Here is a 16,403-nt window from a genome sequence, read left to right as displayed (position 1 = left end):
CAAAAAGTGTGCCATATGGAAGGCACCCTGATAGACAAGTAGAACAATCGGTAAAGTGTCAGCAACCAGCGAAAAAGTCAGTATCATAGGCTGCCGCATGTGTGACGTCGGTAACAAAGTTTAAATCGGCTACACAGAAGTGACAAATTTGGCAATATGGTGCGTCTAGACATTGCTTTAATGCTAATCACAGTAACGCTGACATTGAAGGCACCTTAATTCCTACGTACGTTCCGTCGACATACCCGACTACGTTCGTAATGTTTCCGCGAAGTAAGAAGCGTTCTTTTATAAATGCCCGCTCAGCCGCAGTCTTCGGGAAAGCCATCCACCGCTTCAGCACTGCCGCATCAATAAGCGCATCAGACATCGCTGACACAGAGGCTCACAGTAGTTTGATGACGTCCAATGTAACGCTCGGCGCCGACGCTTCCCTGAAAACTCCCAGTCCCGTAAAAACGGCGGGCGCAGAGGACTTGCTCTTCAACGGTGAGCGAATGAAGCCCGCCACGCTGTCTCCACAGACGAGGGTCTTCGCCTCGCTCGTCACACAGCCAGCACACTGATGTCTTCGACAGGCCAAAATGACGCTGAAGCTCCACGGCGGTCATGCACGCGAACGGGTCCAGACGGTCATACTGACGCTTGCTGCCACTGGCTGCAATAACACAGGCTGCTGCCGCCGCCGCCATGTTCCCGAGTTGAACTCGGAGGGGGTTTCGCGATGTACGAGTTTAGCACGAGTTCGCCTGTCAATCAAAGCCAGAGGTCACGCCCCGCGCGAGGCACGTAACTCTTGTGCGCGCACCCACCACGGTTGGGCCACGCCCAACTTATCTTTCGGCAACAGCGACGCGGTGCCGAGCTGAGAGGCATCAACAATATTCACCACCGACATAAAACACGCACAACACACCGTCATCGGTGATGTACTGCGCACTACTATCAAAAACAAAGCGTTGACTGTCGCTGGCTCATGCATATATCTTCTCGGGCTGAGAGGGCCCCACAGCACGGTTTCATTGCCTGCATTATGGCGACGTAGCGCACAGTAACCAATTATCGGCTATTCACTGTAGCTGCTTGCAAGGCGTCGATGTGCCGAGGGTGACGACGATGCTGAGGAGTGCGTATCGCAGCAGACGTTTGAGATGGCTGCTCTGTCATCGGTGATGTATCGGAGCCACAACGTCGTAAACACGATCAGCGTCCGAGAATCGCTCGCTCTTCTAGACCCAGTGCAATGGCATTTCTTCACCACAAGCACTGCGCACTCAACAGTTCCAACACCTTCCTCAGTTCGAAGTCTCATTTCATAACCGCACACAAGAGCCCTCACCTGCCAAAATGCGATTGCTGCGGTGTCGTTACGATATCCTTCTGCGATCGCTGCTGGCTCCAGCATAAGTAATCCGCAAGCACCTTGGTGCGCACAAAACACTCAACTACTGCGTACGTACATGCGCTCAGAGGCACTTTCACTGGGCAAGCGATGACAAGCGATGAATTGTGTCGATGGGAAGCACGCACTTCTTCGCAATGCATCGCCGAGGCTTCGCGCACAAAGATAAACTGGTACATTTTCACTAAACTGCGTCACTACGGCCACTACGGACCGCCATTTTGCATTGACTGCCGTTGCTCCCGCATTTATGACTAGTATGTCGTTTTTAGTTGGTAAAGTGGAGGCCTTAAGGCGCCTGCGATGAACAGCCGTACAACGGCGCTGCGTTTCTATTCCCCTAATAGAGAAAGAGCGGTAATCACTGACATTATCGAGAATAGCACTGTAGCGCCTCTAGGCGACTTCTCACCGTATGAACTGCCTCGTGCGTGCGACCCGCTTCAATGTATCCGCTTCTAAGCTTTCGCCTCACTGTCGCCACTCGCGGCAAGAAGTACAAAATTTAATAATTTGCTCGATCTCCGTTTGTCATCACAAATTTCTAGCATTCAAAACGAAAAACAGACACTTAAAGAAATAAAAATGTTCGTTATTTTATTTGTTGTATTTTAACGTATTCGTTTGAGCGAAAGCGTAGGTGCACAGAACACCTATACAAACTTAGAGAAGGGAAACTGTACCTTCCACAGTGCTACGGAAATAAGCGTAGCGGTGGCGTCGTGAACTAAAGTATGTGACCACGGGTGGCGCTGTACAACAGGAAACGGAAACGGGGTTTTGCACAGTATGGTCGCTTTACCTACTGGGTTCTGGCTGATGCGCATCGATCGTGCTCCCGCCAGTTAGGTTGCTGTGTGGCAAACGTAGCGCCTACATATGTATGTAGGCGCTACGTTTGCCACACAGCAACCAAACTGGCGGGAGCACGATCAAGGCGCAGCAGAATATATGTAGCGCTGAGTCATATCGAGTTAAGGCACACTCTGAACTGACTTTTAAGGGCATCCCGAGCGGTTTTTCGTTTATTACGCCGCCGTTACCCCGAGTTGTGCCGCCGCGCTCCAGCTGTTGCATTTCGTGTAGGGCTACTGACAGAGTGCGGTTTCCAGGTGGCACGATGGCCTCGACTGGAATAAACGCACACACCAAAGATTGAGTAAGCTTGAAAATATTTTATTTGCATTTTACAAGTACAACAAAAAGCACACGTCTACGGATCCACACAAACGCGGTTACATAGTCAAGAACATAGTCAAGAAATGGCTCATTAATAAGGGTAGCACAGACGCACAAGAAAGAAGACCTAAGCTACAAAACGTACAGTCGGCTGCTAAACATAACTTCTCTGTCACCGCGTGTCACTTTTATACAGCATCTTTAGAGCCCTACCAGGCCGGGTAATTTGGCGAAAAGAACGCAACAGCTTACGGCCGTCAGCTGCCTCTTCCTTACGGGTGTCATAATTATCCTAATCTCCGCATCAACGTCGTGCAAGTCCGCATACAGGTATCTGTATCTGAACCGCATGTGCCAGCTTAATACATGTGTAGTGAAATTATGATAACCACTGCGTCTTATCAAACGTATTGGTTTTGCAAATGCGCATTACAGCTGACGGAACGACATACTGTAAGTGAAGCACAAGAGAACAAGGACAAAAGGAGGATGCAACACTTGAAGAAGAAGTGAAGAATTAGTAGGCGTACAGCAAACAAGCGATGACGGAGAACACACAATGATGCATCGGGTGTTCTGTGACATCGCTTTGCGTACTTACGGTGTTATGGAGATCAACGGCATAAAAACGTACCTTCAAGCGTATTCCGTCAACCTCCGCCGCATTCATTATGATAATCAACGCCTAAACAAAATGAGGCACTATTTTTTGCCAAGAGTAGACCTCTTTACAGCAAGTCTGTGTAATGACTCGCAGACGAAACCAGCATGCTTTCGAAAATGTTTTACCGCCGTAGTATTCGAACGCCAACGGCCAGGAAACACATCGATACCAATAGGCTGTCGGCTGTCGGTGGTTAATCAAGTACAAAAACCTTGACGCTATGACTAAAAAGCAGCTTCAACAATCAAATTTAAAAAAAAATCAACTGCCTATTTGCCTGAGGTAAAAAAACATCCTTAGACACCTCGATTGTTCATGTCAATGGTTTGTGTAAATTAAGAAAATTAGCATGTTCAGCGCCCCTAGCAGAGAAAGCACCAATTAAAGTATTCGACCAAATTACAGTAGCTCCACTTGCGCGCTTACGCTGAAACGCGCCTCGATTGATTTTTCGCCCTCTGTGGCCATTTGTTGAACTTGAGAGTGTGCGGGGCCTGGTAGGTGCAAGAATGCGCCGCATGTACCCTGTTCGCATTCGATCGAGGATAGAAAGATATCGCCGAAAGAGGAGCCACGCCCTTGACGCGCCCGGGAAAGGCGTGGCAAGCGGCTCACGGCAAGTGTACAGACAGACAGCGGCACAGTCACAGTATTGCTAAGTTGCGATAATCCGTTGATAACAATACGCGGCGCTGGCGCGCTTCGTTGTGCAGCCTTCTGCGCTTGAAACGTGGAAGCAGCGTGCCGCGCAGGGTTCGCTCATGTTGTCATACGCGGCTTTTTGTCTACATAATTTCTTGCCTGTAGCTTTTGCGCGTTCCGCGCTATCTCCGTTCACTGACTGCCGTCGAGCAAACTCGGGTAAAACTCGGGTGAACGAGAAACTCGGCGCATCCTGCATAGCACCCCAGGCGTCATTTATATTACGTCAAGCATGGGATTCAAGTTAAGATGCATTCCTTAATACGGTGGTTAGGCAAGTCATACAGTGCGAAGATCAGATAACCCTTGTTCTCTTAGATTCACACAGTTGTTGACAAAGAAAGGAAAACGTTAGACGACACTAAATCAGATACAGCGATGAGATTAGAATATGCGAGGACAAACGATGAATGCAGCTGACGCAGCGCATGTGTTAATTGACATCCCAGGCGGAGAAATTCATCCCACATCGGCTCATATCAATTACCAATGCTGGCAGTGACAACTTGTATTGGAAATTATTACTCACGTCTCCGTAATTATTCAGTGCATGGGATGTTTTTTTTTAGTAATGGTCTGTCAACGCGTCCACCGTGGTATTGCCGCAGGAGGCATCAACTTGCACTTCCCGTTCCGTGGCATAGAAGACAAAGAAGAAAACACAGTGAAGAAAACAGCCATGGCGCCTTTTCATCTGAAAGGCGCTCGATGTATTGCTAGTGGATTTCACTATATCTTAGCTCCTCCGCTTAGAAAATACATAACCTCCTTATTTCTGAGCAATCCGGAATATATATTGCTCTGCTTCGAGCAACGTCATGTTAGGCACCTGCGACGATTAAGAAGCAAGCGAAAAAATTTCGACAAAGCAATGATAGAGACAAATTCTTCGGCTGTACTCTTTCATATAAAAACAACTCGTATAAAGTCATGTAGTGGTGCCATAAAAGCAGCATGTCAAAGTTTGATTGAAACCGCTGCGCTGTGACATTTAACCTTGACTAAAGCGTAAGCAGTTCAAATTCGCCAATCCTTCGACTAGATGCGAGTGTTCATGGCTTTACAATACCACTGAAGAGCACTAATTTTATGCTCCGATGTGAAAGTCAGTCCGCATGAAGTTTCGACCATCCGCGGCTTCAGTGCCATCATTTAGCACTCTCGCAATGACGTTAAAAGACTTGAGAACCCGCCAATAATATACGTGACCGTTTTCCCGACTTACAATATGTGGCTTTGCAGTAGTTAGCCTTAGAAGGGGCAGTTACATTTTTTTGAAAAATCCAGGCGATGCGATCTCCTGGCGCGCGTAGTTTCCGAGCTCCCTCAGCACTTGTCGGACGGCTCTTCGTCGTTCATCCGATAGCTTAACTAGCCGGGACATATCCGAACAGCCCCGCGGCTAGCGCGGTAGCCTCTCGCCAAAGAGGTATGTTGTGTGTTCCTAAACGAAGAGGAACCGCAGAGATAAATTATTTACACACGTGGGAGTTCTACGGACCCGTTTTGCCGAAGAGCGTCAAGGCCAAGAGTCGTCGTTGAGAGTAGAGGAAGAGTTGGAAAGCATGTGTCGTCCATGTGGCATATGGTTTTACTTCATTTGTGCTGTCATATATTGTTTAGTCAGTCACGGAGGCATTGTGTAATGGAGGAGTACAGACCGCTTACGTAAATACCGTGGGAAATATATACAGATATTCCACAACCACCCTAATTCTACACAAGTAGGGAGATACCGATAAAGAAAGGTGTCAGACAAGGAGGCACAATCTCTCCTATGCTATTCGCTGCGTGCTTAGAAGTATTCAAACTATTAAATGGGAAAGCTTAGGAGTAAATATCAACGGTGAATACCTCAATAACCTTCGGTTGGCCGATGACATTGTTCTATTCAGCAACAATGCAGACGAATTACAACAAATGATTGAGGGCGTTAACAGGGAGAGTGTAAGAGTAGGGCGAAAGATTAATATGCAGATGACAAAGATAATGATAAATAACCTGGCAAGGTAACAAGAGTTCAAGATCGCAAGTGCGGTTGATGTTTATTACCAAACTACGTGAGGTTTAGAAACTAGGGCTGCTTTTTTTTCTGCAAATGCACTTGGTTCTAGTTATGTTTGCACAACGGAGACATGATTAAATGAATCTTGCAAGGGCGAGTCTTATTTCACTGATGAGTATGCTTTGAGTATTCGACGCTCTTCCGCACCGCCACTGCTGCCGCTCCATAGCCCAGCACGCTAACTACTCCACCACCGCTGTATTGCGCCACCATCCCAACAGGCGACAGTGAAGAATGTCTTCGAGCTAGTGGTCGGCCTCTTCTTAGTGTACTATTCACTAGATCACAGAGCGGGCGGCTGCTGAGCGAGCACGGCGAGTGGAAGCTCAGCAGAAGCCACTCGCTCTGCCTAGACTTTCAAACAATAATTACCAGAAGGAACTCTGTCATTAGTGTCTAGAGTAGCCGAGACGGGAGCGGTTGAGCCAGCATAGGAGTTACGTGAAGTACATGGATTTGCCTAAACTACGTCCTTCTGGCTTTAAGAGGCTTCATGACTTTGTAAGCTCGTCATCTTCAACTACGTACTGGGCAAAAAAAAAACAATTTAATAAACGTCATTAAAATTGTCCGATGGCAGGATTTGAACACAGGATCATTAGAACAGAAGCTCGATATTGAAAATATTATGCCACGTACGCATGCATTGACAAGCGACATATTATTACGGGGATGCTAGGAGTATATAAAGACTGTATTTACAATATATACAGGATGAGTCAGCGTAGACAAGATGGCTGACCACCAACAACAAGCAGCAACCAGCGTCTCCGATCTTCTTCCTCTCTCTTCCTTCATCCTTCCGCAACACGACCCCCGGGTGGCGAAGCCCCGTCTCGGTGCATGGCAGGTGAAGAATTGCGAGCGAAGTATGGCTCTAGTCGCGAAACGTGTACGATGGCTACAAGTGTCTCCCTTGAGGATGCATCAAAGTGTAGCGGCGAAATCTCGTAGTTTACGTCGTTAACTTGGCGGAGGACTTCATGAGGCCCCGTGTAGCAAGACAGAAGTTTTTGGGAGAGGCCAACCCGACGACATGGTGACCAGAGCAGCGCCCAAGCACCTGGTGCGAACTTAACATCGCGATGGCAGCGGTCGTAACGCTCTTTTTGTATACGCTACGATGCTAATAAACGAGATCGGGCGACTTGCCGTGCCATGTGAGCGCGATCGATGACATCATGAGCGTAATTAGTTGCAACACGTGGCCCAAAAGGGAGGATGGTGTCAAACGGCAGTGTGGGTTCGCGACCATACAAGATATAGAAGGGTGACTATCCTGCCGTGTCATGTCGAGACGAGTTATACGCGAACGTCACGTAAGTCAGCGTGGCGTCCCAGTCGCGGTGATCGTTGGAGACGTACATCGACAACATCTCTGTGATTGTTCGGTTGAGACGTTCCGTAAGACCGATTGTTTGTGGTTGGTAGGCAGTGATCAGCTTGTGCTCAATGGCAGAAGAGCGGAGGAGGTCGTCGGCAACTCGAGAGAAGAATGAGCGGCTGCGGTCTGTAAGTAACTGTCGAGGTGCACCGTGGTGGAGAATGACGTCGTGCAGGAGAAAATCGGTGACGTTAGTTGCGCAACTAGTCGGTAACGCCTTCGTTATCGCGTAGCGTGTCGCGTAATGAGTAGGGACGGCGATCCACTTGTTCCCTCTAGTCGTTGTCGGAAAAGGGCCAAGCAGGTCAAGGCCTACACGAAAGAGCGGTTCAGAGTGAACTTCAATTGGATGGAGTCGTCCGACAGGTGGCAGGGGAGGTTTCTTCCAGCGCTGACAGAATTCGCAAGTTGCGACATAACGACGCAAAGAGCGATAGAGACCCGGCCAGAAGAACCGGCGGCATACGCGGCCGTAAGTACGCAAAACTCCAAGGTGTCCCGCCGTCGGTGCATCGTGAAGTTGTTCGAGAACGACGGATCACAGATCACGAGGAAAGACAGGGAGCAACTCGGGGCCGTCAGGGTTGATATTGCGGTGGTAGAGTTTGCCGTCGTGCAGCACGAACATGCGGCACGTGCCGTCGGTGCTGTCAGATTGCACTCTGGCGATGATGGACTGTAAGGTTGCGTCGCCTTGTTGTTCAGCGCGCATGTCGGTTATGTCAGTCAATGCCATCACGCAGATCATCGGATCGTGCGCAGCAGGATCGGGAGGATCTACGGGGTGACGCGAGAGGCAGTCAGCGTCCTTGTGGAGGCGTCCAGTCTTTTAATAGACGCTAAATGGAAATTTTTTGAGCCGCTACGCCCAGTGACCAAGCCGTCCACTCGGCTCCCGCAGGGAAGACAGCCAGCAGAGAGCGTGGTTGTCAGTGACGACTAAAAACGTGCGGCCGTACAAAAAAATTGGAGGACGCTTAAGCTTCGCCTTCAAGAGTGGAACGCGACAGCGTTCCCGTCGACCCGCCAAGGGGTGTAAGACAATGGGCTACGGCGCAGCGACTACGCGCCTCGCATCGCACGCGGTGAGCGTCGAGCAACGCAGCGTTCGGCGCGACAACGAAATGTGCGCCTGAGCAAGCGGCGCACGCCTGAGCCTTAGAAACAGCTCGTTTCTAAGGCAACACCGCGTTCACTAGAGGCGCTTTTGTACCGCTTTGAAGCATCGAACTCGTGGCTCAGTGGTAACGTTTCCGTCTCACACTCCGGAGACCCTGGTTCGATTCCCACCCAGCCCAGCTTGGAAGTTGCTTTTTATTTATGAAGTGCCTGCCGTGATTTATCGCTCACGGCCAACGCCGCGGACGCCGACACCGACACCGACGCCGACGACACCGGCTTTTCTGCGACACGAGCTCCTTAACGCTATCGCGTTAATATGGCGGGAACTTGGCGACAGCCCAAACTAAAGCCACGCACTCATCCTCGGTGATGGAGTAATTTCTCTCGGCAGGTGACAGCAGGCGGCTGGCGTAAGCCATCACGCGTTCCGTACCATTGTGGTGTTGGGCGAGAACAGCGCCGATACCATAGCCGCTTGCGTCAGTGTGGACTTCGGTTGGTACAGACGGATGAAAGTGAGATAGTATGGGAGGCGTGTTCAGAAACCCGATGAGAGCGGCGAACGCGTCAGCCTGCTCTCGGTCCCATGAGAATGGCGTGTTCCTCTTTAGTTCTGTCAAAGGCCCAGCAACGTCGGTGAAGTTTTTGACGAAACGGCGAAAGTAAGAAAACAAGCCGACAAATGAGCGCACGCCATAAGCAGAACGTAGCACAGGGAAACGGCGTACGGCGCGAACTTTTTCCGGATCTGGTTGTACACCGGATGCGTCAACGAGGTGTCCCAACAAGGTGATCTGACGGCGCCCAAAATGACACTTCGTGGAGTTCAGTTGAAGGCGCGCTTTTGGGAAGACCGCAAGAATTTCAGCGAGACGGGTAAGGTGGCTGCCGAACGTGGGAGAAAAACAACAACGTTGTCAAGCTAACAAAGACAGGTGGTCCATTGCCGTAAAATTATTGCAGGAGCATTTCATAGGTCAAAGGGCATGACTTTGAACTGATATAAGCCATCCGGCGTGATGAAGGCCGCCTTCTCGCGGTCCATTTTATCAATGGAAATGCGCCAGTAGCCGGATCGAAGATCGATGAACGAGAAATATTTAGCTCCGTGCAAGCAGTCCAAGGCGTCATCGATGTGTGGTAGTGGGTAGACGTTTTTTCGCGTTATCTTGTTTAAGTGGCGATAATCGAAGCGAGAACGCCATTTACCATGGGCGCTATAACGTAAAACTATTCCAAACTTTTTCTATTCCAATTCTGCAATCTGCCCTCCGCGATTGGTTAAAAACTCTTGTGGACCACCCCCACTTCACCTGTCTGTCACACGACGTCACGAAAAGCGCGATAGCTCCCCTTCTGATATGACGTGTACACACTGATTATGCATAATTTGACCGAACAAAACAAATACAGTTATTTCTGATTCGACGTCTTCTTGCCATTAGCCCTCGGCTAATGGTAAATAGTTTTCGGGCTGCACCCACTTCACGTGCCTGTCACGTGACGTCACAAAACCGCAAAAACTTACCGCGTCAGAGTGACGCATACGCGTTAAAGAAGCATTAATATGCCGAACAAAACTGAATTTTCTTCTGAATAGCCGCAGGCTGGCCCGTTCCGAAAGGAATAAAAGATGGGTGCCGCCGATCGCTCCGGCACTGGCTACACGCCCCTGCTGGAGAGCATGGGTTTATTTGCGTGTAATAAAACCTTATGCGTGGCCGTGTACCGTTTTCGAGAACATTCGGCACGTTTACGACCTCTTTCTGCCAACTCTTCTTTGCTGAGGGTCCGTTTTAGCGTCATTCTTAAGCTTCCGTTGCATGCCGCCGCGATTATCGACGAGCCACAGCAAGCTAAGTAAGAGAAAGCGGACCAAGCGCAGACGCCGGCACCACCCTCTTCATCCGGTTATCAATATTCAGTGCAGTGGCCCGGCCCCATCGAATCCCTCTCCACTTGGACATGCTCCTCGCCTCTTGTGAGCCAATTAGATAAGACCAGCCGCTCAGTGCAGGCAATGTTATTCGGTTTTCAAGCAAATAAAGTGGCCTCCTGTGAACCTGGGAAGCATTTGAATGGTTGGTTCAGACAACCCTGAGGGGGACCGCCCGATGCTTGCGTCGGTGGTTACGCCAATTTGACGTCAGGAGATTGGAATAAAAACATATTGGAATAGTTTTACGTTATACGGCCCCATCTTTCTTTTTCACGAGGACGACAGGAGAAGCCCAAGTGCTGGCTGATGGCTCGATGATCCCTTTGTGGAGCATTTTGTCCCCTTCTGATTCGATGACTCGACGTTGAGCATGCGATAGACGATGGGGACGCCGACGAATAGGATTCGTATATCCAGTTTTTATACGGTGGTGAACAACAGATGTTTGGCCTAAAGGCGTGTCGCCTATAAATATAAATACTATATTTATGGAACGAACAAATGAACATGAGGTGCTTACAACAATAATGAATTTCAATAACAGCAAAGCATTCGATATCGATAATTTACAAATCAAGCCAATAAAATACGTTATGGAACACTTGCCCTTCACTCGTGCGTTGGTTCACATATTCAGTTTAGCAATAGAGTCGTCTACTTTCCCAGACCATATGAAACGAGCTAGAATATCAGTATTATTCGAATACGGTGATGTAAATAAATATCCAATTACCGGCCAATATATGTTCTACCAATTTTCTCCAAAGCACTACAAAAAAATATTTCTACACGCCTAACAAAATTTCTCGACAAACATGACGTTATAACAAATTCACAATTTGGCTTTAGGAAGGGAAGATATACGGAAACAGCTCTTTTATCCTTGAAAGAAAAAATTGTGTTAGCTACAGATGAAGGGAATTTCGCTCTCGGAATTTTCATTGACTTCAGCAAGGCGTTTGATTGCCTCAATCATCATCATCATCATCATCATCAGCCTGGTTACGCCCACTGCAGGGCAAAGGCCTCTCCCATACTTCTCCAACAACCCCGGTCATGTACTAATTGTGGCCATGCCGTCCCTGCAAACTTCTTAATCTCATCCGCCCACCTAACTTTCTGCCGCCCCCTGCTACGCTTCCCTTCCCTTGGGATCCAGTCCGTAACCCTTAATGACCATCGGTTATCTTCCCTCCTCATTACATGTCCTGCCCATGCCCATTTCTTTTTCTTGATTTCAACTAAGATGTCATTAACTCGCGTTTGTTTCCTCACCCAATCTGCTCTTTATCTTATCCCTTAACGTTACACCTATCATTCTTCTTTCCATAGCTCGTTGTGTCGTCCTCAATTTGAGTAGAACCCTTTTCGTAAGCCTCCAGGTTTCTGCCCCGTAGGTGAGTACTGGTAAGACACAGCTATTATATACTTTTCTTTTGAGGGATAACGGCAACCTGCTGTTCATGATTTTGGAATGCCTGCCAAACGCACTCCAGCCCATTCTTATTCTTCGGATTATTTCCATCTCATGATCCGGATCCGCCGTCACTACCTGTCCTAAGTAGATGTATTCCCTTACGACTTCCAGTGCCTCGCTGCCTATTGTAAATTGCTGTTCTCTCCCGAGACTGTTAAGCATTACTTTAGTTTTCTGCATATTAATTTTTAGACGCACTCTTCTGCTTTGCCTCTCCAGTCAGTGATTATAGCGCCGTGCTCCCTGAGCAAGTCCATGCCGATGATTAGGTCTCGAGAACACTGAGGGAGAATGCTCAAACTGGCAACAAACGTAGAGCCGCGAATCTGTATTCGTGCCGTGCACATGCCGAGTGGTGTGACGATGTGCCCGCCAGCTGTACGAACTGGCGTTTGATTCCAAGGCGTGGTCACTTTCTTCAGGAGGGTGGCCAGTTTTTCGCAGTGTCCACTAAAGCAGTCAATTCACGACCGTCAAGCAGTACAGGAATGTCCAAGGAAATTCTTTTTCTGGAATCAGCAGGTACTGTCGTCGTCGATGTATCGTCGGTCCGCGTACGCGTCAGTGGGGGTCTTTGAGCACGTCCAGACTGAGCGGCCTCGCCCCCAAAGGTCGCTGTGGTTAGTTTTCCCGTCGTGGGCTGGGCGACCGACCCTGCACCACGCTTGCATACGTACGGCGAGTCGGTGAAAACCGCCGCGGCGAAGGGGAGCGTGACTGGTGTCGAGCTGATGGAGATCCGCGCTGCTGGGCAACGTATTCTTCAATTTCAGGAGGACGCTGGCCGAACCTAGGTCGCGGCGAGTTCGCTGAGAATCCGCGTAGTCCGAGCTCTCGATAGGAGCACTGTCGGTAGACATGCCCAGCTTCGCCACAGTGAAAGCAAAGGGGACGGCGATCAGGTGCCCGCCACACGTCTGATTTCCTCGGGGCCTGCCGGTGGTCCTGGTAATACGAGGCAGCTTGGACGGGCTCTAGCATGGCCGGGCGCGCGGCGCGAAGCGGGGAGGGAGGTGGGGCTGGTTGCCTCAAAGCTTGCGAATATGACATATGTGGGCTGCCATGTCTTAGCGGTTGAGCTTCTGTATTGAAGGGTGGTTCTTTTAGCGCATGCTGAACTTCGTCACGGAGAACGCTGGACAAGGAGCTGAGCGTCGGCTGTCAAGGTACCGACAGTTTCTGGAGTTCTTCGCGGATCACGGAACGAATGAGCTCTCGAAAGAAATCGACGTGATCCCCGAGAGCTCCGAAGAAGTCCGTAGGTGAGGCAGTGTTCACTTGACGTTCGTATGATGGTGTCCGCTGGCGAAGAGTCTGCTCCAAGGTGATGGCCTCGGAAAGAAATTCTGACACAGTCTTGGGAGGACTGCGCACGAGACCGCCGAACAGCTGCTCTTTCACTCCGCGCATCAGGTACCGCACCTTCTTTTCTTCCGACATGCTGGGGTCGGCTCGTCGAAAGAGACGCGTCATGTCCTCGACGCACATTGCGACACTCTCGTTCGGCATTTGGATACGGGACTGGAGATCACGCTCAGCTCGCTCTCAGCGATCAGGGCTCGCATGTCTCAAGAATCCGCCTTTTGAATTCTGCCCATGAAGTTAAGGCATCTGCACGGTTCTCGTACCATACACGTGCGTCATCGTTAAGGCTGAAATAGACACTTTTCAGCTTGTCTGCGTCATCCCACTTGTTGAACGCGGCAACACGTTCATAGTGCAACAGCCAATCTTCAACGTCCTCATGTATGGCGCCGTGGAAGGGATTCGGCGTTCGCGGATTGAGTAGCATACAATGAATGGGCGTTGTGCCTTCCATACCGGTTGGGGTGGTCGGAGCTGCCATTTTCTCTGGGAGGAGTCCAAACTCAGGGGCTTGTCCACGGATCCTTCTGCTGGCGCGGTGTACAGGCGTAACCACCGGTACGGGGCTGGAGCTCCTGCTGCCCGGAGGGGTTTGGTGCATAGATTAGATTACCCAGCACTTCCACCAGTTTGTCACGCGCTAAGGCAAGCATAAGCAGCAGGATCAGCAGCCAGACACGAAAATGTCAGACACAAGGTGGACGGTTCACCAGCTGGCGCAAGATCCTTGACTTCGTCGTCTTCAATCACCGTTTTTGCTGGGCACGCAGCGCTGGCTCAAAACACCAGGTGGCAATATATATGGTCCCTTCCCTTTGGCAGCCTCCGGTCACCGTTGAATTGTCACTTAGGTTGACCATCTAACAAGACATGCCTAGACTGCCCCTCCGCGATCCAATACCGCTTCTGTGGTCGCTGAATTTTTCTTGCACTCCACCTTCTTGCGCCGCGGGACTCCTCGCGTTCTTCTGAGTGACCGTGGCAAGACGTTTATGTCCCAAGTTCTCGAGGAAGTTATTACATTAAATGATAATATTGTTGCAGGAAGAATGCAGGCGCACGAGTGTAAAATAATGTATATTCACAACTGAGGTTAATGGCGTTCAGGCAACTGCCAGACTTCGTCTTCCTCTCGTCCAATCCAACTTCTACCTTTCCTTCACCCTAAAATCACCCTCCCGGCGGAGTAGCTCCGTCCCGGTGCAAGTTGTAGAGCCCCACCTAATGGGGGGACATAGGGCTTCAGCCTGGCGACGTGAACAACATCGCTGGTGACGTTGGAAGGCACTGAAGGCGGACTCACTCATGTCACATGTCAAACGTCACTTGTCAAATGTCACGTGGGACAGTTGGCGTAAGATCTGGTACGGACCAGTAAAACGGGAAAGTAGTTTTTCTGACAAGCCGACGCGACGTGAAAGCGTCCAGAGAAAGTCAAGAGAACCAGGTGAAAAATGGGAATCTCGGTGCCGAAGGTCGTAGCGTCGCTTTTGAGAAGCTTGCGCGACTGTGAGACGATGATGGGCGACTTCTGTGGCCTGGGCGGCTAAGTCAACAGCATCGCGAGCGTAACCACTGCTGGGTGATTGTACTGCGGAAGGTAGCAACGTGTCATAGGGCAAGGTGGGGTCGCGGCCCCACAACAGGTAAAAGGGTGAAAATCCGGCAGTGTCGTGACGGGACGAGTTGTATGCGAAAGTGATGTATGGTAAAGCGACGTCCCAGTCGCGGTGATTGTCGGAAACGTACATGGCCAGCATTTCAGTTAGCGTGCGGTTGAGTCGCTCGGTGAGACCGTTCGTTTGGGGGTGGTACGCGGTAGCAATCTGGTGTTCTGTAGAACAGGAGCGGAGCAGATCATTGACGACCTTCGATAGAATGTAGCGGCCGCGATCCGTCAGCAACTGGTGAGGGGCGCCGTGGTGCAGGATGACGTCGTACAGTAAGAAGTCGGTGACCTCTGTAGCGCAGCTCGTTGGCAGCGCTCGTGCGATGGCATGTCTCGTGGCATAATTGGTTGCTACAGCAATCCATTTGTTTCCTTTGATGGAAATTGGAAAGGGGCCAATGAGGTCTAGGACCGCACGGAAAAAGGGCTCTGTAGGAATATCAATTGGTTGCAGCAAATCAGCGGGAGGCATAGCAGGCGTCTTCCGGCGTTGACACATGTCGCAAGAAGCGACATAACGGCGCACAGAGCGATAAATTCCGGGCCAGAAGAAGCGTTGCCGCAGGCGGTCGTATGTAGGAGTGATGCCCAGATGTCCAGCAGTAGGAGCGTCGTGAAGTTGCTGGAGCACAGCTAGTCGAAGGTGCTTGGGAACGACTAGGAGGAGCTCCGGGCCGTCAGGACGAACGCTGCGACGGTATAAAGTTCCACCGCGCAAGGTGAACATACGGCGGGACGGGTCATTGGGCGAGGAGCTTAGGCGTTCCATAAGTGTTCGAAGAACAGGATCTTTGCGCTGCTCTTCGCCAATATGGAGGAAGCCGGAGAGGAATAGAACACTGATGCCCGAGTCTGCATCGGTATCGTCCGGTTGATCCACGGGATTGCGGGACAGGCAGTCAGCGTCTTTATGCAGGCGCCCTGACTTATACATAACAGAAAATTTATATTCTTGTAGACGCAAGGCCCAACGTGCAAGTCGTCCAGTTGGGTCATTCAAAGAGGAGAGCCAGCAGAGGGTGTGATGATCGGTTACGACGCAGAAGCTTCGACTGAAAAGGTACGGCCGAAATTTCGCGACCGCCCATACGAGCGCGAGACATTCTACGTCCGCGAGCTCGGACGTGGAAAGAAGGCGGCTAGCGTAAGTGATGACACGGTCTTGGCCCTGTTGACGCTGAGCGAGAACAGCGCCGATGCCATGACCACTCGCGTCAGTTCGTACTTCAGTGGGCACAGAAGGGTCAAAGTGTGACAGAATTGGGGAAGTTGTAAGCCGCTCAATCAGAGTGGAGAACGCTTTCTCCTGCAGGGGTCCCCAAGAGGAAGAGACGTCTTTCTTAAGGTCAGTGAGAGGGTGAGCTATGTCGGCAAAATGTTTCACAAAACGCCGGAAATAAGAGCATAAGGCCAGAAAACTACGGACATCGTTTGT

The sequence above is a fragment of the Dermacentor variabilis genome, chromosome 4, assembly GCF_050947875.1.
Source record: "Dermacentor variabilis isolate Ectoservices chromosome 4, ASM5094787v1, whole genome shotgun sequence".
Classification (NCBI taxonomy): domain Eukaryota; kingdom Metazoa; phylum Arthropoda; class Arachnida; order Ixodida; family Ixodidae; genus Dermacentor; species Dermacentor variabilis.
The sequence above is the reverse complement of the archived record's forward strand: the minus strand, read 5'-3'. Positions refer to the sequence as shown.